This window comes from Aquarana catesbeiana, linkage group LG01, assembly GCF_042186555.1.
Source record: "Aquarana catesbeiana isolate 2022-GZ linkage group LG01, ASM4218655v1, whole genome shotgun sequence".
NCBI lineage: Eukaryota > Metazoa > Chordata > Amphibia > Anura > Ranidae > Aquarana > Aquarana catesbeiana.
The window spans coordinates 34,315,279-34,337,612 of NC_133324.1; the positions used below are offsets into that span (position 1 = coordinate 34,315,279).

General features: G+C 42.5%; 1 pseudogene; it reads left to right on the forward strand.

Annotated features, from left to right (window-relative positions):
* Nucleotides 1–2,104: 2,104 nt before the first annotated feature.
* Nucleotides 2,105–22,334, forward strand: part of LOC141139656 (uncharacterized) — a 66,416-nt pseudogene continuing 46,186 nt past the window's right edge.

The following is a 22,334-nucleotide window of genomic DNA, read 5'->3' on the forward strand; positions in this document are numbered from 1 at the left end:
GCAGCTCTAGTTTGTTATTATTTGAAATTCCAATAATTGATGCTTTTGAACATGATGCCCCTATAAGATGCAGTACATAATGCAGGTCAACATTTTGAATTTAAAATTAATTCATCAATAAATAAATAAATACATACATACATACATACATACATAAATAAATAAATATAACAACGTGAGTGGCTTTCTGTGTAGTAAATTGTGCATGGACTAAGCTAAATGACATGTCAGAAAATATCCTGTACACTATACTGTCATAGAAAAAAAAATAAGAAGCACAAACAAAAAAATGTATTAGAGTTTATCTTACATTGGCTACTGTGTAACACAAATATACCATGAATGGTTCAAAATGCTCCATGTATGGTTTACTAAGGTTTTTTTTTTTTACTAATTACTTTTTTTTACAGTCTCCTCTAGTAAAAGACAGTGTTCATTTTGAGAAATTTGTCTGGCAAAAGTTATTTAACTTTCAGCATGATGAAAAATATAACTAACTGTATACCTACTATGTTTGCAAATAAAAAATGTAAATAATAATAATAATATTAAATAAATAATACATTTATAAAACGATTTAAAGTATAATTAAGTTAAATTAATTCAATATAATTAAACTAATATAAATTTTAAAAATACAATTTTAGGAACAACAACATTATTAGTATCATTCGTTTTTAATAACTAGCACTATGCAAATAATTTATATTTGTTATTCAAATATCATTATTATCATTATAATATCATTAAATGTATTAAATAATTATACAGTGTTGTTTAGTGGGTACATTGCAGCTCTGGTTTTCTATTAATGTTGAAATGCCAATTATTGATGCTTTTGGACATTTTTCCCCTATAAGATGCAGTACATAATGCAGATCAACATTTTAGTTAAGATTAATTCATCAATAAATAAATAAATAAATATAACAATGTGAGTGGCTTTCTGTGTAGTGCATCCACTAAGCTAAATGACATATCAGAAAAAAATTTGTACATGATGTACAAAATTCTGTACATGATGTACAAAATAATGTACAATCCTGTACATTATGATGTCATAAAAAAGAAGAACAAAAAAAAATATGTAAACTCCTTTAGTAATAGACAGGAGGGGGCGTGTCCTAGACATGAAGCTGGGAAGACGTGTAGATTCTGAGTTCTCCATACCCAGCACCAATCCGCCACCATCCACCGCTCACCTTGCCCTGGTGAAACCCCAGATCACCTCTCCTGATGTTTGAACTGCTCCCACCTTGGTCCAGGGGACTATTTTGGTTTGTGGCTGGCTGGGCTCGGATCTGCGGCCGAATATACAGCACGTCAGCCTCCACTATCTTGGGGCCTACAATCCACCCGGCGCTTCTTCCATCCTACAATGGTGATCCACGGACAGAACGCGTGCCTCGGCCTAGACAGTAGGCCAACCCACCTCTGGAGGACTTTGGGCAGCATTCCAGCCAGAGGGAGGTGTGAGAAAGCTCTCTTTACTGACCTCTTCTGCACCGCGACCGGCCGTTCTGTTGAGGCCTCCGGACTTGGCCTCAGATCTCCTCCCAAGCCACAGTGAGTAACATCACCCCACAGTCGGCACCCCCTGAGGTGCCCGCCCTCCTGTGAGACATTACCTGTCCTCGACTGGGGGTTTTGGGCCTCAGTGGAGCGGATCTCACTGGTCCGGCGATCGCTCCCCAGGAAAGTCTGCGACTTCGGCCTGCACCTGGAGCGCGTCACCATCTTGGTACTCCAAGGACTCCCAGGCACATTTCTCTCCTGACACTCAGCTGGCCATCCTTCCACAGAGCTTTTGGGGACCACCTGCCCTAATAATCACCCCCTCACAAATACTATAGGGGTCCACAGGGCTGCTCAGCAACGACCTCACCAAGTTTAACAGAGTCCTTCTCCTTATTATGTCAGTTGCTGTCTAAGTGACTCCTGGGCCCTTGTCTGCTCTCCAAGACCTCTGAAATGTTATGTTAGCTACGTTTAGCCATGGAGGTAAGCCTGCCTGACCATTACACACCTCAAGCACCTTATGGGCAAAGTTGGCCAGCAGCAGCGTTATTATAAACCACAGTTTGGGCCACGTGAGGGATTAAATATGGAACGCTTTGTTACTAGGCCACAACCCACAACCTTGAATTCCTCCGTGAACCCATTCGACATGATGGATCCATCCCTAGATAAGGAAGATACAGAGGATCCTCAACTAGCTAATACTCAAAGTCAAGTTCTCAATTCATCATCCCCACATGAGTATCTCACTCCTGATATCTTGGACGCTAAACTACAACTTTTGCTTCAACAAATCACGTTTAACATCTCGGCAGAGGTAAGCAAATTGGCAAATGAACTGAGAGGGGAAATAAACCAAATTGGGGAACGTACGGATACTCTCGATAATAAATTTGATGAGATGATAAGCTATGTACAGGCTTTTGAGGAGGAAAATCACAACCTGCATCTCTCAGTTTCTCAGTTACAACTACAACAGGAGGACTTGGAGAACAGAGAGAGGAGACAAAATCTGCGATTCAGAGGAATCCCGGAGATGGTAGGAGACCCTGACCTACGTACATATCTCTTGGGTCTTTTTAACACTCTGGCCCCCACAGTGGTGGACATAGACTGGCGCCTGGATAGGGCACACCGGTCCTTGGGCCCAAAACCTCCGGCTGGAGCTAGGCCCAGGGATGTTATAGTGAAGTTTCACTTTTTTGAAAGCAAAGAGGTGCTGACCTTGGCCACACGTAATAAATCCCAAATTATGTACAAGGGTGTGAAACTGCAGATTTTTAGCAACCTCTCTCCCATCACTCTTGCTAAACGACGGAATCTGCATCCAATCACCTCCCATCTACAACATCATAAGATTCCATACTACTGGGGTTTCCCCTTTCACCTTGCTGTGTCTAGGGAAGGTACCCAGTATACCCTGCATGACTTACAAGAAAGCGAGGCCTTCTTGAAAAACCTTGGCCTGCCTCCTCTTCCGGAAGAAGATTTGATCCCTCCTGCCGCCCAGGTCCGCCTACCACCAAATACCCCTATCCACATCTGGACACCCATTCGGGGTAAATCCAAGAAGCACCTATCGACACCTCAACGTCCACGCTCCTCCAAACAACCACCTTGAATCTTCTGTACAGTTTTTTTTTGGATCCTTTTTTTACTCCTTGCTTCCTGTTTCTTCGTATTACAGATGAAACAAAGTTTGCTGCTCTGGTTTCATAAAGTTTTGCATCTACTCTGGTTCCTGTTCGGGGTAGAAATTTTTACCATCCCATGGGGTACTTTCTTTAGAAGTTCTTACACCTTAGGCAATGACTGCTCCTGTTCTTCAGCTGACTTTTAATTTTTATTGTGAACAGGTCTCATATTGTCAGTTTTATTTTACATGTTACCAAGTTCATAAGGTGAGCAGCTGGCCCTTCCCTTTTTTCCTATCCAGAGTGTCCTGATGAAAGTCCATACATGCCCCTACCAAGCCTTGGATTATGTCCAGGGCTCCCTGAGATGCAGTAACATCTCAGGCATTCAAAAATTTAAGTATTTTGTTTCTTTTTTCTGTTTTGTTTGTTGTTTTTTTTTTTCTTTCTTATGTCCATAGATCAACTATATAGGTTGCAATCGCAATGTTTCTGTTTCCTTGCTTCAAAGAGGTTTAAGTACATTTGTTAACATTCGCATGCTGAGGAGTTACTGCTAATGGTACCACTCACAATCAGAATTATACCTATTCCTATGTTGTCGATATTGTATTGCTCTTATCCCATACTATCTCTACACGAGCCTATCTGAATAGAATACAGTCATGGCCCTGAGGATCATGTCGTATAATGTGAAGGGCCTAGGTTCTTTTAGTAAATGCTGGATGGCCCTGAAGGATTTCAGAGCCTCGGGTGCAGACGTGATAATGATCCAGGAAATTCACTTCTGGGCAGGGGGTTCATTTAACTTTGCCTCAAAGTTTTTCCCCACCTCCTTCCTTGCCTCTGACTCCATGGGCAAGGCGGGAATGGCAATTCTGATTAGGAAGTCGTACCCTGTTAAGGTAAAAAAATCCCATGCAGATCCCCATGGGAGATTCCTTATTTTAAATTGCGAATATATGTCTGCTTCCTTTACTCTTGTCAATCTCTATGCCCCTAATACAGGCCAGATTGAGTTCCTAAATAAACTTTTTGATACCCCTCAATACTGCACACAACCTTTTATGATCATTGGTGGGGACTTCAATTTGGTTATGTCACCCTCTAGAGATAGACAGACCCTCTTCAGTACTGTACCATCCAAAAAAATCTCGTCCCAAGCTAACGCCTTCTGTAAATGTATTAGGTCCCGTCGACATTCGACTCATGGAGGATCAAGAATCCCTCTGCTAAACAGTTCATGTTGTACTCCCCAGCTCATAAAATGTACTCACGTCTCAACCACTTTTTCATCTCAGCCCCACTCCTCCCCTACGTGGTCGAGTCTGACATATCCCCCATTACATGGTCAGACCATGCACCCATCATCCTGGATCTAATGCTTTCTCAAGCCTACACCAAATCCTGTCATTGGCGTCTTAATGATCACCTCTTACAGTCCGAGGTATCCCATTCTATTTTAGCAAAAAGTTTGGTAAACTATTTTCAGCTCAACACTGGGTCGGTGTCGGGGGTTTCTACTCTGTGGGAGGCACACAAGGCTGTATTTCGTGGTGCATGCATAGCTGAAAGTTCTCGATTGAGGAGAGATAGAGCTGGACTTATACAGTCCTAGACATCTGCTCTGATAGTTGCAGAGAGGAGGCTGGTGTGTGCTCCCACTGTGGGAAATTACATAAAGTCACCTCCCTCAGGGAACAAATTAAATCAACATAGCTTGACAAGACAGCCAGATCCCCACTCTGGATGAAGCAGAAATGTTATTAATACTCTAATAAACCCCATAGAATGTTAGTCAGAAAACTATGCCTGGCCCATTCAGTTCGTTTCCTGACTTTCTCCAACAGGCAGATAGGTCTGGAGCACACTGCCCTCATGAGATGTCCAAAATATTTGGCGCATTTTACAGTGAACTCTATAACTGTCTGACAGCGGAGAATCACTTCAATTTCACCCAGGAAAAATTTTAGTCTTTCTTTTCCAACATAAAACTTCCGAAATTATCTGTAGCAGATCTAGATAGCTTGAATGCGGCCATAACAGCTGAGGAACTCCTGTCCATAATTAAGACTCTCCCACTGCATAAATCACCCGGCCCTGACGGCTTACCATATTCTTATTACAAAACCTTCTTTGATATTCTATGCCCACACATGTTATCTCTGTATGACTCTCTACTTAAAGGCACATCCCTACATCCACACTTTTCTCACTCCTATATCTCAGTCATTCCAAAGCCTGGTAATTGATAATTATAGACCCATAGCCCTTCTAAATTCGAACTATAAAATATTTACCAAAATACTTGCATCCAGGTTATCCAGGTTTATCCTCAAACTGATACACAGTTACCAAGTGGGCTTTGTCCCTGGCAGACATGCGGGGGATAACACCCACCGTACAATAGATCTGATAGATCTCCTGGACAAGTCGTCTCACTCGGCACTGATTTTAAGTTTAGACACGAAGAAGGCCTTTGACAGGCTAAGTTGGCTTATATTTTGCCAACCCTTTACTAAATGGTGAAATGCCTCTCTCAAATATTTGGGTATCCTTCTTACCCCTTCCAACTCATTCCTTTATTCTAGTAACTTTTCCCATCTGATTCTAGATATCCACAAATCCCTGTCGACCTGGACGAAGTATCCTTTGTCCCTATTAGGTAAGATCAACGTCCTTAAAATGTCTATTTTACCCAGATTGTTTTACCACTTTGAAAAACTACCGGTTGCTCTGCCTTCCTCTCAGATAAAAGCACTTCAGAGGAGTTTTCTACAATTCATATGGGAAGGTAGGGCTCATCGCATTGGGAGCTCGGTGGTTTTCTCCCTAAGAGCCAGGGGGCGTCTGAGAGCCCCGGACATTGCTAAATATTACTTCGCTACACACTTAAGGACCATTACTTCATGGTCCTCTCTACACGCACCGAATCAGTGGACTGCCATTGAAAAAAGGAGTCCTATACCTGGTTCACCTGTGCTCCATGATATGGGGTGTCCCTCTCTCTCTCTCTGGATCCCATTTATAAGCATCAGTGCACTGCTCCAATGACCTTTACCCTGACCACCTGGCGTAAATGTTTCAAGGACTATTCTCTCACCTCACCTTGCTCTCCTTTAGCGAATGTGCTGTTCAACCCATTCATACCAGACAGTTTGTCCCTGGGTAGGGTCTTCCCATGGATACACGCACCTCTTTTTCAACTACGGAATTTGGTCCATCCCATCACACGTAGATTACATACTTTCAATACTTTATGTGAGAAATTTGATATACCCTCCCACCTATTCCATTTTTATCTACAGGTTAGACACTTCTTTCACTCTAAATCTTTAACCTTGACCCTTGATAACCCAACCACCTTTGAACATTTATGCACTCCGGGCCCGCACCAATGACATTTAATATCCTGTATCTATCGCATCCTCCATGGGTCGACTCCTCTAGAGGAGACCACGCACCACTATATGAAAAAGTGGTCCCATCTATTGGCCCGACCTATTACAGTACAGCTTTGGGACAAGATTTGGTCTTCTGTTTTCAAGTCCTCCAAATGTGTCACTCAAAGGGAGACATCCATCAAGATTCTTATGTTCTGGTATAAGACTCCTGATGTAATTCATAAATATGACCCCTCAGTTTTGCCGCACTGTTGGCATTGTGGAACTGACATAGGTTCTTTATTTCATATTTTTTGGAAATGTTCTCTGATTCAATCCCTTTGGTACAAAGTGAACAAACTTATACAGAAGGTGGTGGATGTGTCCCTCCCGCTAGATCCCTTAAATTGCCTGCTGGGCCTCCCTATTCCAGGCATACCAAAAAAAACAAACCTGCTAATCTCTTACATTTTGCTAGCTGCCAAAAGGCTTATTCCATTATGCTGGCTGTCCAGCACACCTCCTCCATGGTGATTTCTGCAACTAGTGGCTGAGATCCGGAGGATGGAGTTCCTAACGGCTTCTGTACATGACTCCATTCCCCAATTTACTAAAGTATGGGAACCTTGGGATCTATCAGAATATGGGACTCATATGCCAACCACCACCTCCTAATTTTATAGTAACATAACGGTGTCTCTGTTCATTCTCCCTCCCCCTCTCCCCATTGCTAAATATGCCAATTGATGCTTTAATGGTCTTCTATTGTTTTTTTTTTACCCTCCCAAAAACCTCTGCCCTTCTTATATTCATGACTGTACTCTAGTTTTGGACTCTAATATATACCTATGAGTTGTTTATAACTTTTGATAAGCGATACAGTGCACCCTTGTGTCCTGTATCTGTGGACATTGCTTATATACACCTACGTGTTCCACATTGTCTTCTTTTTGTATGTTTGTTAACATTGCATTTTCATTTAAAAACTGAATCCACCCTCCAATGGTGCAGATGGATAGCGGCGCTACCTTTAAAAATGGTAAAAACACAGGTTATAGCCCCACCGTTCTTATTAACATGGAGTGATTGGGAGGTGTGCTGTATCTCAAAAGTGATAAATGATAAATTAGCAATCACTCAAGCTCATGAAATATACACACACTCCAATGTGTACACAAGAATATATAATGATAATGAATATCCCCCAATATTTCAACTATAATGTGATGAATAAATATAACCATACACCACGTGACTATATTGAAAATGATATCTACAACATGTGATCATTAAAACATATGTGACAACTAAAATAGTGTACACGAAAAAATAAATAAATAAAAATAAAGTCCAAAAAGATGTCTTAGATTAGATTAAAAAATAAATAAAAAAATAAATAAAAATAGTCCACAAAAACAGTGATGATGATGTGTGACAAAATTGCACCACTCCAAGAAACAAAAGTGCAGGTGTCCTCAAAAACCATTCTGCTGTGATCTGCAAATTTCACCACACCTCAGAGACATGATTCCACTCCCTTCTGAAATTCAAACTCACCAGCTGTTTAGGCCTCTCACTCTCGTGTTTGGCCGAACAAAACCTCAACCCACTCTCATGGGGGTTAGCATGCGATCCAGATCTCCACTGCTACACACTGGCTTTCCTCCTCATAATCGTGAATCATATATAAAAAGAAATGCTCCAATAGTGTAGTACCGTTAAAAAGATCAATTTATTCACACTAAAACAGCATCAAATGAACTCACATTCAAATAAAAACTGGTGGGCAAAAGAACACTTCACAGTATTTTGGAAAGCAGCACGGCACAATGAACAGGATACAAAACGAAACCACAACACACGGCCACGGCAGACCCAGGAAGTATGGAAGCTGAAGTGCGTCTCACCCGCCTGCAGCGACCTGTCCCCCAGCCGCTCGATCACCCGTCACCTCTTCCTTTAATCTCTGTGTTTTAGATTGCCAGAAAGCTAAGCCCCGACATGTTTTTTGACCAGCACTTATTCATGGGTTCAGCTGTCTGGCAAGGCAATCACTCACTTTATGCAAATTGAGGGGGCGGGCGCAAATCACTCTGCGTCCGCACACTTCCTGTGTCCCCGTGACCGCGATACATGTACTCTCTCCTCATAGAACGTGACTATCATAAGGTGAATACATTTAGATCGCATTTTAAATCGCAGAAATGGGTCACCATCCATGTTCACCTTCTCTAACATGGAGCCAAATCTCTCTTATGGTGCTTTATAACTCATATAATGATATCTTGTGACAAAATTCTAAAAGTGTATACATCTACATATATAATTGTACTCAAACCAAAAAAATATATATATCATATAACATTGCCTTCTAGTGTACGCAAAATAATTGCATGATACTACAAATATTATATAGTATATAGGCGGACTCTCCTGGTTACCTTTCAGTTTACATTATTTATTAATTTAACCATCTGCAGCTATGGAAGTTATTAATTTTTGTCAAAAAGACAAATGAATCCTGACAACATTTTTTCCAACAATCAAGAAATGACAGAGTGTGAGGAAGATACTGTAGTGCTGTTAAAGGATTTAGATAATTTGTTTGAAAAACAGCTTAAAACATGGTGGGATGTGTTCACTTTTGAACACTACAACAGGGAAAAACTCATTTTTAGAAGTTTGAGGTGGGAGGTTCCCCCTCAGGATGGACTCACAGATCCTGCTTTTATGAATGAGTGGTTGACTTTTTTTAATAAAGTGGGTATGGAACTTCAAGATTTGGTGTTAACTAGAAAACAGTTTAAGTTAGCGAAGATCAATGAACAGATTAATAATATAGAAAGAAAATTAGAATCGATTAAAGACACCAGATCCATTTTGCATTTTAATAATAAGATGAGATCCCAATAATGAGGCTGTAACTTCTCTTCCGCCATTAGGAAACCCACAGGAGAGACCTATAGGGGTCAAAGGTGGGAAAGGTAAATTAGAACCGAACACACCAGGACATACCCGTAGGGCATTACAACTACCATATGGGGCTGGTTATCAGCATGGTGGACACCAACAAGGGGAAGACTATTACTCACCGGGATCCCCAAATGGAGGAAGGGGTGGACATAGACAACAATCTAATCAATACCCCCCACCATGCCCGGTACAACAACATAGCGCTAATCAACCTACTAATTATAACCCCATACCACCACCTCCAACCTTACCAAGAAGGGTATCCCACCCCACCCCATAACTATTATCCAGATATGGGGTACCAGATCCCTACTCACAACAGATATGCTCCTTTGATGGAGTATGAATCGAATGGATGATATATTAATCCAAGATCTGGCCCACCTCCTTTTTTAGGGCACTGAGGGAGGGGGGGAGAGGGAATGCTCGCCCAGTGAACAGCAGGGGTGGGGGGAGAAATGGTATGGACCAGTATTCAAACAGGGAACCCATACCCTTCCCAAGAGAAGAAGGGGTTGTAGAGCAGGGAGATATAAACAACCCAAAAAAGAGAATGAGGGACAACTGAAGGATGGAATTTTCAATTTAACGAAGACACAATTTAATAAGGATTAATTGAATATATTGAGCTTGGGGCTTAAATGTGCACCAAGGAAACCGATTAACAAATTTGAAGTGTATATAGACACCCATAAATTCATTCGCACTTTGAATATTAAAAAACATTTTTTGAGTCATCTAGTTGCTTCGAGGATGGGAACTGTGATTAGCTCCACCAGAATAGATACAGGTTTGAGGAACAAGTCATTGTTTAATCCCCAGAATTCTAGCAACCACTTCATCGAGGTTTTTAAGAATTTGGTCCTAAGTGATATAGAAAAAATAAAGGCTATCAAAAGGTTTAATCAGGAATATATTGTTAATGGAATTAAGTCATTAGGGGATAAGAATGACATTATTATCTGACCAGCGGATAAGGGGGGGTGGTGTGGTTATTTTGGAGAAGGATTTTTATCATAACCAGTTGTTGGAGATGTTGGGTGACCGGAATACGTATTGTGAGTTGCCGTCAGATCCCACAAATGAGTATAGGATTCAGTTGGGGGCTCTGGTGGAGTGGGGTTATGGGATTAAAGCTTTGAACTGTAAAGAAAAATGCTATTTGGTCCCTAGTTCATGTCATATCCCTATAATTTACACCTTGCCTAAGATTCACAAGAATGCAAGGGTGCAACCAGCGCGCCCCATTGTGAATGGTATAGGGTCAGTTACAGCCAGATTAGGGGTATTTTTAGATAAATTCTTGCAGCCTAGTGTGAAGGCCACTAAGGCTTACCTAAAGGACACTACCCATTTGCTATGATCCTTACAAGAGGTTAAGTTTGATGCCACTTTAGATTTGTATTTAGTGACGGCCAAAGTGGCCTGACTTTATACCATTATACAACATGAGGATGCAGTATTAGCGCTCAACTGGGCACTCAGTAAATGAGATCACATTCCTCATGTGCAAAAGGTTTTGTGGGTCATGCATTAGATTTCTGCATGACCCACAATTACTTTTGGTATAATGGACAGTATTTTACTGACATACTCAAGGAGAGATTTCTCCAAAAAGGATATGATAATGGGACCATTAATACTGTTATTCAGGAAGTGGCAAATATACAGAGGGAACAGTGTTTAAAAGAGAAGGACACTGGGGCACCAACTGATCAACACCAGCTAGGATTCATTTCAGATTTTCATCATCAGTATAAAGATGTGGAAGGTATCTTTAAGAAATACTGGTATATCCTGTGTAGGGATAGAGATTTGGGGGAAGTCTTACCTAACTACCCCAGATTCATCTACAGACAGGCACCAAACTTCGGTCACAGAGTAGTGAATAAAATTTTGAATCCACCACAGCAACAAACTTTCAAAATTAATCTACGGGGGTTCTATGCATGTAGAAAGTGCATTTGCTGTAGAACAGTACAAGTAAGAAATAGGGGTATGACTCAAATCACTAATGTGGAGGGAGAGACGTTTGAGATCAGAGACTTTATTACATGTAACTCCTCCTTTGTAGTTTACCTTTTGTGGTGCCCGTGTGGGTTATTCTATATTGGGCGCACCAAAAGAGTATTAAAGGTGCGGATTGCTGAACACCTAGCGAACATTAAGAAAGGCTTTCAATATCACAGTGTGTCTCTCCATTTCAAGGAGAAACACAACCAGTACCCAAGTCTATTGCAGTTTTGTAGTTTGGATGTGGTAAATCAATCCTGGAGAGGGTCCAATCGGGTTAGGGATCTCTCTCAGAGAGAAACCCGTTGGATCTTCCTGCTTAAATGCTTATTCCCTGGAGGAATGAACATTGAGCTGGATCTGAACTGCTTCATTAGTAATTCCTAGTGATTACTTATTATTAGCAGTTCATCTGGCTAATAATATCTTGAGGATATATGTATGCAGTTTGGAGTTGCCTCCATGGATAGTTCACACACACACGTATATAAAATCCAATAAAAGAACTTTTGAATAAATAACAAAAATTTTTTTTTTTTTTGTACACCATGTAAGATCTGGTCCAGCGTGTATGGACAGAAACCTAATTTTTCATCATCTTAAGTCACTTGAATAATAATAGTGGAGTTTTTTATATATTTTGCGCATCGAGCGCTGCATATTAAGGTATGGGGACATATTTAAATGCACTTTATAGCACATTTTTTTGAATATAAGATTGGGATATGTTTATGATTATTGAGATTTTTCTCATTTAGCTAATAACACTTATAATTTGTCATACATGCACAATAAGTAAAGAATTTCTTGCGGTACTATATAATATTTGTAGTATCATGCAATTATTTTACATACACTAGAAGGCAATGTTATATGATATATATATTTTTTTGGTTTGAGTACAATTATATATGTAGATGTATACACTTTTAGAATTTTGTCACAAGATATCATTATATGAGTTATAAAGAAACGTAAGAGAGATTTGGCTCCATGTTAGAGAAGGTGAACATGGATGGTGACCCATTTCTGCGATTTAAAATGCAATCTAAATGTATTCACCTTATAATAGTTACGTTCTATGAGGAGAGAGTACATGTATCGCGGTCACAGGGACACAGGATTTGCGCCTGCCCCCTCAATTTGCATAAAGTGAGTGATTGCCTTGATAGACAGCTGAACCCATGAATAAGTGCTGGTCATGAAACATGTCGGGGCTTAGCTTTCTGGCAATCTAAAACACAGAGATTAACCACCTGCTATCCACGCTATGGCCGGATGGCCGTCATAAGGCGGCCTCCCCTGTGCAAGCTCCCTGCGCGCGCCCTGCAGGGCGCACGCCGGGCGCGCTGTGATCACCGAGTCACTGAGACTCGGCTGATCACCGATCCATGTTAGGGGCCGGTCCCGGCCCCTTACCATGTGATCAGCTGTCAGCCAATGACAGCTGATCACATGATGTAAACAAAGGATCGGTAATTGTTTTTTTTTTAACTCACGCTGACAGTGCGAGTAGAAAAAAAAGCCGATCACCGGCTCGGATGCCAGGGGCATCGGTCCCCAAGTGGAAGAGGCACATCTGCCTCATCAGTGCCACCTATAAGAGCCACCTAACAGTGCTCACAGTGCTACCTGACAGTGCCCACAGTGCCACCAAACAGTGCCCACAAGTGCCACCTAACAGTGCCCACAAGTGCCACCTATCAATGCCCACAAGTGGCACCTATCAATGCCCACCTGTAGTGCCAATCAGTGCCACCTGGCAGTGCTGCCCATCACTGCCACCAATCAGTGCCCATCACTGCCACCCATCAGTGCCCATCACTGCCACCTATCAGTGCCCATCACTGCCACCTCATCAGCGTACATCAATGAAGGAGAAAAATGACCCATTTTAAATTTTTTATAACAAAATATAAAAAAATAAAAAATTCAGTTTTTTACATTTTTTTAACAAAAAGTAAAAACCGCAGAGGTGATCAAATACCACCAAAAGAAAGCTCTGTGGTGAAAAATGATAAAAATGTCATTTGGTTACAGTGTTGTATGACCGCGCAATTGTCATTCAAAGTGCGTCAGTGCTGAAAGCTGAAAATTGGTCTGGATAGGAGGGGGGTTTAAGTGCCCTGTAAGCAAGTGGTTAAAGGAAGAGGTGACGGGTGACAGAACGGGGATCGGCTGGGGGACAGGTCGCTGCAGGCGGGTGAGACGCACTTCAGCTTCCATACTCCCTGGGTCCGCCGTGGCCGTGTGTTGTGGTTTCGTTTTGTATCCTGTTCAGTCAGCCATGCTGCTTTCCAAAATACTGTGAAGCGTTCTTTTGCCCACCAGTTTTTATTTGAATGTGAGTTCATTTGATGCTGTTTTAGTGTGAATAAATTGATCTTTTTAACGGTACTACACTATTGGAGCATTTCTTTTTATATATGATTCACGATTATGAGGAGGAAAGCCAGTGTGTAGCAGTGGAAATCTGGATCGCATGATAACCCCCATGAGAGTGGGTTGAGGTTTTGTTCGGCCAAACACGAGAGTGGGAGGCCTAAACAGCTGGTGAGTTTGAATTTCAGAAGGGAGTGGAATCACGTCACTGAGGTGTGGTGAAATTTGCGGATCACAGGAGAACGGTTTTTGAGGACATCTGCACTTTTGTTTCTTGGAGTGGTGCAATTTTGTCACACATCATCATCACTGTTTTTGTGGACTATTTTTATTTATTTTTTTATTTATTTTTTAATCTGATCTAAGACATCTTTTTGGACTTTATTTTTATTTATTTATTTTTTCATGTACACTATTTTAGTTGTCACATATGTTTTAATGATCATTTTCAATATAGTCACGTGGTGTATGGTTATATTTATTCATCACATTATAGTTGAAATATTGGGGGATATTCATTATCATTATATATTCTTGTGTACACACTGGAGTGTGTGTATATTTCATGAGCTTGTGTGATTGCTAATTTATCATTTATCACTTTTGAGATACAGCACACCTCCCAATCACTCCATGTTAATAAGAAGCGCCGCTATCCATCTGCACCATTGGAGGGTGGATTCGGTTTTTATATGATTTGATATTTAAGTGGCAGCTTTATTTGTGTTTTTAATTATATCCAGCGCAGAGGTGGTAGTGCAGGTTTAGGCGAACTCTCCTGGTTACCTTTCAGTTTACATTGCATTTTCATTACTGGTTCAGTGTGCATTGTGTAACGAGGTTTACATGTATCTTTTCTCCTTTTTATAATGCAATAAAAATACAATTTTGAAAAGTAATAGACGGGGTTCCTTTTGAGAAATTTGTCTGGCAAAAGGGTTTTAATTTTCAGCATAATGACAAAATATAACAAACTCTTTACTTATTATGTCTTAGTATGTCTCCTTTAACTTAACTATTCATTGACTTATATACAGTAGTTTGGGTGAATAGTAATAAAATACAACCAAAAAAATAAATAATAACAATAAATTAAAGAATTTAAAGCATAATTAAATTAAATAAATTAACAAATTATTCAAATAATATGAATTAAAAAATACAATTTTAGTAACAATATTATTTTTATTGTATTTTTTAATAACTAGCACTGTGTAAATGATTATTAAGTATTTTAAAATTATTATTAAGTGATTTTTAGTGTGTACATTGCAGCTCTGGTGTGCTATTAACATTGACATTTCAATTATTGATGATTTTGGGCATTTTGCCCATATAAAATGCAGTACATAATGCAGATCAACATTTTACTTAAAATGAATTCATCAATAAATAAATAAATAAATAAATAAAACAATGTGAGTGGCTCTGTGTAGTAAAAGTTGCACTAAGCTAAATGACATGTCAGAAACAAATTCTGTATGCTATGATATGTCATAGAAAAAAAAACAAAAACAAAACAAGGAAAAACAAATACATGAGTGTTTATCATACATTGGCTAGTATACATGCAGGAGACATGCAATACACTCTACGTATGATTTACTGGGGCTTTTTTTAACAAATTAAATTGTGTACAGTCTCCTCTAGTAATAGACAGGCTTCCTTTTGAGAAATTTGTCTGGAAAAAAATATTTAATTTTCAGCATGATGAAAAGATATAAAAAACTGTATATATACAAACAACAAATAATCTACACATATGTGGTATTTTCATGATCATCGGGGATAGAAACATTTATTTATTGGGGTATTTTGGGTGTTGGGTCATGGTAATGACATAAAAATATACAGCTACAATAAAAAAGTTAGTTTTTACTATTTATGGTATTTTTTTTTACATTTTAAAGCAAAATCAGGAGATATCCATTAACATTTCCCACCAAATAAATCATTTTTTTTCTGATAAAAATGCGGTATAATCCCCCTGGATACACTAAGTAGTTGCGATGATATGTACAGATTTATTAACACATGTCACAGATATGAGATTTGGTGTAATCCAGGTCATGAAGGGGTCAAAGGGCAACATTATAATGACACAAATCTCTGGAACATTTTTGTGGGATGTCTTATTGCTGCATGTGACGCTGTGCACTGGGACGACGCACTCCTGAAAAAGTGGAAATAATTCCTGGTGATAAATTACCTCTAACTTCCTGACTTGGCTTTGTACTGGTCAAAAACAGATCCCCTCAAAACCCAAACCTGTAGGATCCTGTTGGGTCCTCTCAAATCCAAACCTGTGGGGTTCTGTGGGGTCCCCTCAAAATCCAAACCTGTAGGGTCCTGTGGGGTCCCCTCAAAACCCAGACCTGTAGAGTTCCTGTGGGGTCCTCTCAAATCCAAACCTGTAGGGTTCTGTGGGGTCCTCTCAAATCCAAACCTGTAGGGTTCTGTGGGGTCCTCTCAAATCCAAACCTGTAGGGTTCTGTGGGGTCCCCTCAAAATCCAAGCCTGTAAGGTCATGTAGGGTCCTCTCAAATCCAAACCTGTAGGGTTCTGTGGGGTCCTCTTAAATCCAAACCTGTAGGGTTCTGTGGGATCCTCTCAAATCCAAACCTGTAGGTTCTGTGGGGTCCTCTCAAATCCAAACCTGTAGGGTTCTGTGGGGTCCTCTCAAAACTCAAACCAGTCCATTGAAAGTACAGTACACAGTGCTTATTAAACTTGTATATTGTTCCTTTACAAAAAAATGGTGTGGGTCACTGTTAAAATTAATTTGAATGCACATAATCCCAATATAAAATACAATTTTTTGTAAACATTATAAAGGACCGGGTTTCATCGAGTAAACAGATACCAAACATGCCACCCCTTAAAACTGACTGAATTTGTGGAAAGGTCAAGAGCCATGGAACCTCAATTTGTCCATAGGGGCACTTCAGAAGTGTTTACAGTTCATTTTCATCCTCATGTGTGCACAGGGGGACAGGGATGCTTTGTAATTGTTTTACATTTATTTTATTATCTTTTGAATTGTTTAACAATGTTTTTTATTTACCTTTATTGCTGTCACAAGAGGGCTAACAAGTCCCAGTGTGATAGTATGAACAGATGACAAGTTCTCCTTATGGAGACATCAGGGGACTATTAGATCTCTAATATCTCCCTGACCCCCACTGCACTAATAAAGCACAGACCATCCTTGAGTAGCCCCTTTCCCAGCTATAGAATCTGGGGAATGACAACTCTCCCCCTGTGGTGATGAAGAAATGCTCATCTCTTCTGGGTTCATTAGTCACAGAGGAGATTTGGTATTGAAAGTCCTGAGGCCCCCAGCTCCCTGGAAGAACAGTAGAGCCCAGAAGCCATGGTGAATGGAGGTGGAGGGGGAGGGGCACTTCCTAGTGCAGTAAAAGTGATCAGATGGCTCTACAGCCTCACAGATCATTTTCACCAAAAAACAGTTACTGGCTGAAAAACTTATACTGAGATCACAGATACAACTGCAGCCATGAGATTGTTTTATCTTCTTACACCCAGGCTGTTTATAAGGAATGTATGGATGGGAAATGGTTAAAGGAATTGTGTATTTATAATGTTTACATAAAGAGGAATCCTGTCTCCCATCAGCGGTCCATGTGATCACAGCAGATATACAGTATGTACTGTAGAAGACAGATGGAAGGGTGGAGCTGTCTATGTATACCCCAGACCAGTGGCGGCCGGTGTAATTTTTTTTGGGGGGTACCAAATAGTATGCCACCCCCCTCGGTCGGTCGGTCAGTAGCACTTACCTCATCGCCGGCAGCTTCCCCTGTCGGCGGGTCTCCAGTTCTCCTGCTATCCACAGGTCATCATGGCGATGGTGACACCTTCCTTTTTTTTGAAAGTAGGGGCCTGCCCTATATACTCAGCAGAAATTTGGGCCTTAGGTGTTGTTGTGGCCACAACACTGTAAGCCCTCACAGGGCCCTGCTGTGAAATATTAGATCAAGAATTGTAATTACATGCCCCTGTTAAACAGGGGCAGAAAAATTGGGCCTTTGGTGGTGGTGGTGGTGCTGGTGCCACAACAGTGTAAGTCCTCACTCGCTCTTGGTGGGTGCAGAAACGGGCCCTGCTGTGAAATATTAGATCAAGAATTGTAATTAGATGCCCCTGTTGAACAGGGGCTGAAAGATTGGGCCTTAGGCACTGGTGCTGGTACCACAACACTGCAACCTCTCACAGATACTTTAGTTGGAATGCAGAAATGAGCTCTGCTGCAAAGTATTGCCTCAAAAATTGTAATTACACTCCCCTGTTAAACAGGGGCAGAAAAATTGGGCCTTAAGCACTGGTGCTGGTGCCACAACACTGCAACCCCTCACGGATACTCTACTTGGAACGCAGGAACGAGCCCTGCTGCAAAGTATTGCATCAAAAATTGTAATTACATGCCCCTGTTAAACAGGGGCAGAAAAATTGGGCCTTAGGCACTGGTGCTGGTGCCACAACACTGCAACCCCTCACAGATACTCTAGTTGGAATGCAGAAACAAGCCCTGCTGCAAAGTATTGCATCAAAAATTGTAATTACACGCCCCTGTTAAAAAGGGGCAGAAAAATTAGGCCTTAGGCACTGGTGCTGGTGCCACAACACTGCAACCCCTCACAGATACTCTAGTTGGAATGCAGGAACAAGCCCTGCTGCAAAGTATTGCATCAAAAATTTTAATTACACGCCCCTGTTAAATAGGGGCTGAAAAATTGGGCCTTAGGCACTGGTGCTGGTGCCACAACACTGCAACCCCTCACAGATACTCTATTTGGAATGCAGGAACGAGCCCTGCTGCAAAGTATTGCATCAAAAATTGTAAATACACGCCCCTGTTAAACAGGGGCTGAAAAATTGGGACTTAGGCACTGGTGCCACAACACTGCAACCCCTCACAGATACTCTAGTTGGAATGCAGGAACGAGCCCTGCTGCAAAGTATTGCATCAAAAATTGTAATTACACGCCCCTGTTAAACAGGGGCTGAAAAATTGGGCCTTAGGCACTGGTGGCGGTGCCCAGAACCAAAAATGTTCTTACAAGCTATCAGCGTGATCATTGAGGAGGAAGAGGATAATTACTCAGGTTAGCACTCAGCATCAGCATAGGCAGTCTTTGAAGGGATCTGAGATTTCAAAAAAAATTATTCGGTTACATCAGCATCAGGTGCTTGGTAGCTGGTGGTGATCCAAGACTGATTCATTTTTATGAAGGTCAGTCGATCGACCGAGTCGGTGGACAGACGCACCCTGTGATCAGTTACAAATCCTCCAGCAGCACTGAATGTGCGTTCCGAAAGAACGCTGGATGCAGGACAGGCCAGTAGGTCAATTGCATACTGTGCAAGCTCTGGCCAGTGATTCATCCTCAAGACCCAGTAACCCAGAGGATTTTCGGTGGGAAAGGTGTCCAAGTCAGATCTTGCCCCTAGGTATTCCTGCACCATGTAAAACAGACGCTGCCGATGGTTGCTGGAACCGATCATACCTTGGGGCTGCGGACTAAAGAATTGTCTGAACGCATCAGTCAGATGGCCACCTTCTCCACCACTCCTTCTTTGACTGACCAAAGCCTCAGCAACACATTGTCCAGAAACAGGAGTTTGTAACCTCCCAGTCTCTGGGAACGCATTGCACAGACCTTTCTGCAAGGCCTCCCGAAGATATTTCATCCTCTGCTCCCTCTGCGACGGCCCTGTCCATTATTCCACGCAGTGTGTGCTCCAACAGGTGGACAAGGGGGACAGTGTCACTGATGCATGCACTGTCACTGCTCACCATCCTCGTGGCCTCCTCAAATGGTGACAGGACAGTGCATGCATCCCTGATCATGGCCCACTGGCGTGGGGAAAAAAACAAGCTCCCCTGACCCTGTCCTGGTGCCATAGTTGCACAGGTACTCATTGATGGCCCTCTGCTGCGTGTGCAGCCACTGCAGCATGGCTAACGTTGAGTTCCACCAGATTAGGCTCTTGGGCAGGTTAAACTCCTTTTGGCGGTCTGCCAGCCGAGCACTGGCATTATATGACCGGTGGAAATGCACACAGACTTTCCTGGCCTGCCTCAGGACATCCTGTAAGCCCAGGTACCTGCCCAAGAACCTCTGCACCACCAAGTAAAGGATGTGAGCCAAACAGGGCACATGGGTCATTTGTCCCTGTGGGAGGGCAGAGAGGAGGTTGATGCCATTGTCGCAAACCACCATTCCTGCCATAAGTTGGCATGGCTTCAACCACCTCTGAACCTGCCCCTGCAGAACTGGCAGAACCTCTGCCCCAGTGTGGCTCCTGTCCCCCAAGCACACCAGCTCAAGCACCGCATGGCATCTTTTGGCCTGCATACTTGCGTAGCCCCTTGAATGGCTACGGAGCACTGCTGGTTCCGAGGACAAAGCACAAGAAGAGGCCATGAAGGAAGAAGAAGAGGAGGGGGTGGAGGAGAGAGGTGTGTCACAATCATTAGTAGTGGCATTTTGGAGGCGTGGTGGCGGAACAACCTCCAACACTACTGCACCTTGTCCTGCATCCTTCCCAGCTGCCAGCAGAGTCACCCAATGCGTTGTGAAACTTAGGTAATGTCCCTGTCCATGCCTGCTGGACCATGAGTCAGCGGTAATATGCACCTTACTGCTAACCGCCCTGTCCAGCGAGGCCAAGACATTGCCTTCCACATGCCGGTAGAGAGCCGGAATCGCCTTCCGTGAGAAAAAGTGGAGTTTGGGTACCTGCCACTGAGGAACCGCACATTCTACAAACTCACGGAGGGGGGCAGAATCTACCAACTGAAAAGGCAGCAGTTGAAGTGCTAGCAATTTTGCCAAGCTAGCATTCAACTGCTGGGCATGTGGATGGCTGGGAGCGAAATTCTTTCGGCGGTGCAGCAGCTGGGGCAGGGAAATTTGCCTGGTACAATCTGATGTTGGTGTATCGAAAGCAGATTGCCCACAAGTACTTGGCTGTGACACACCTAATTCTACATCTTCATTCCTCTCAGTGCAGGTCTCAGAGAGGACTGAAGGTATAGTGGGGTTGGAGATCTCAGCTGATGAGGAGCAAGGAGAGGTCCTCTTTGTTCTTTGGTGTGGGTCTTTTAGATACGCTTGCCAACGAACTGCATGGCAGGTCAACATATGTCTGGTCTAGCATGTGGTGCCCAAGCGGGAGATGTTTTGGCCACGCGAGATAAGCTTGAGACATATGTTGCAAATAGCAGCTGTGCGATCTGATGCACTCATCTCAAAAAAGGCCCACACCAAAGAACTTTTGGAATAACGCACAGAGACAGCAGCGCCCTGCACATGCGGAGCATTGAGGTGTGATGCAGTCAGTTTGCTGCCCTTAGGCTGGCCCCTGGAGGGCATCCTGCCTCGTTGGTGATGTGCCGCCTCCTCCTCTCTCCTATCAGGCACCCACGTTGAGTCAGTGACCTCATCATCCCCTCCCTCCTCATCAGTGGAGCAAACCTGGCAGTATGCTGCAGCAGGGGGAGCATGACTGCCAGATTGCTGTCCTTCTTGGGCACCCCCTCTGTCCATGCTCACGTTACTGCCTTCATTTAACTCAGTATCATCATCAGAGCCTTCTAAACGCTGGGCATCCTCCTGGAGCATGTACCCAACACTGTGGTCAAACAGTTCGAGGGACTCCTCAGAAGGACATGGTGGGGCTAGGGAAGGAGTCACTGATGCCATTGAGCCGAGGGAAGAGGCTGTGTTGGCAGCTGCTTTGCCAGACAAAGTACCCTGAGCATGGGTGAGAGAGGATGAGGAGGATGAGGACGGTTTGGTCATCCACTCGACCAAGTCTTCCGCATGTTGCGGCTCAACATGGCCAGCTGTCGAAAAAAAGGCCAAGCGTGTCCCACGGCCACGTGCTGATGAGGATGCACCGTCTCTATGACCAGCACTGTTGTCTAGACAGAGGGCCTGCTTGCCCTCTTTTATTGGCTTGTGACTGTCTGCCTCTCCTTGTTGGCCTTCCAGACATACTAATGGCCTGTAGCTGCACTAAGCTGGGATATATATATATATATATATATATATATATATACTGATACTGCAGCTAGCAAAATAAACTGCCTGCCTGTAGTATGAGAACACCACCAACCTTCTACAAGTAGCTTTAGGTGAACACTGTGCAGAGCTCGCAAAAAACTAACTTGTATCTTATTTAGCTGCCTGCGGTAGTGATAGAATCAGGAAAACACCACAAACCTTCTACAGGTAGCTTTAGCTGAACACTGTGCAGAGCTCGCACTACACTATCTTGTAGTTTTAGCTGAACACTGTGCAGAGCTCGCAAAAAACTAACTTGTAGCTTATTTAGCTGCCTGCAGTAGTGATAGGATCAGGAAAACACCACCAACCTTCTACAGGTAGCTTTAGGTGAACAC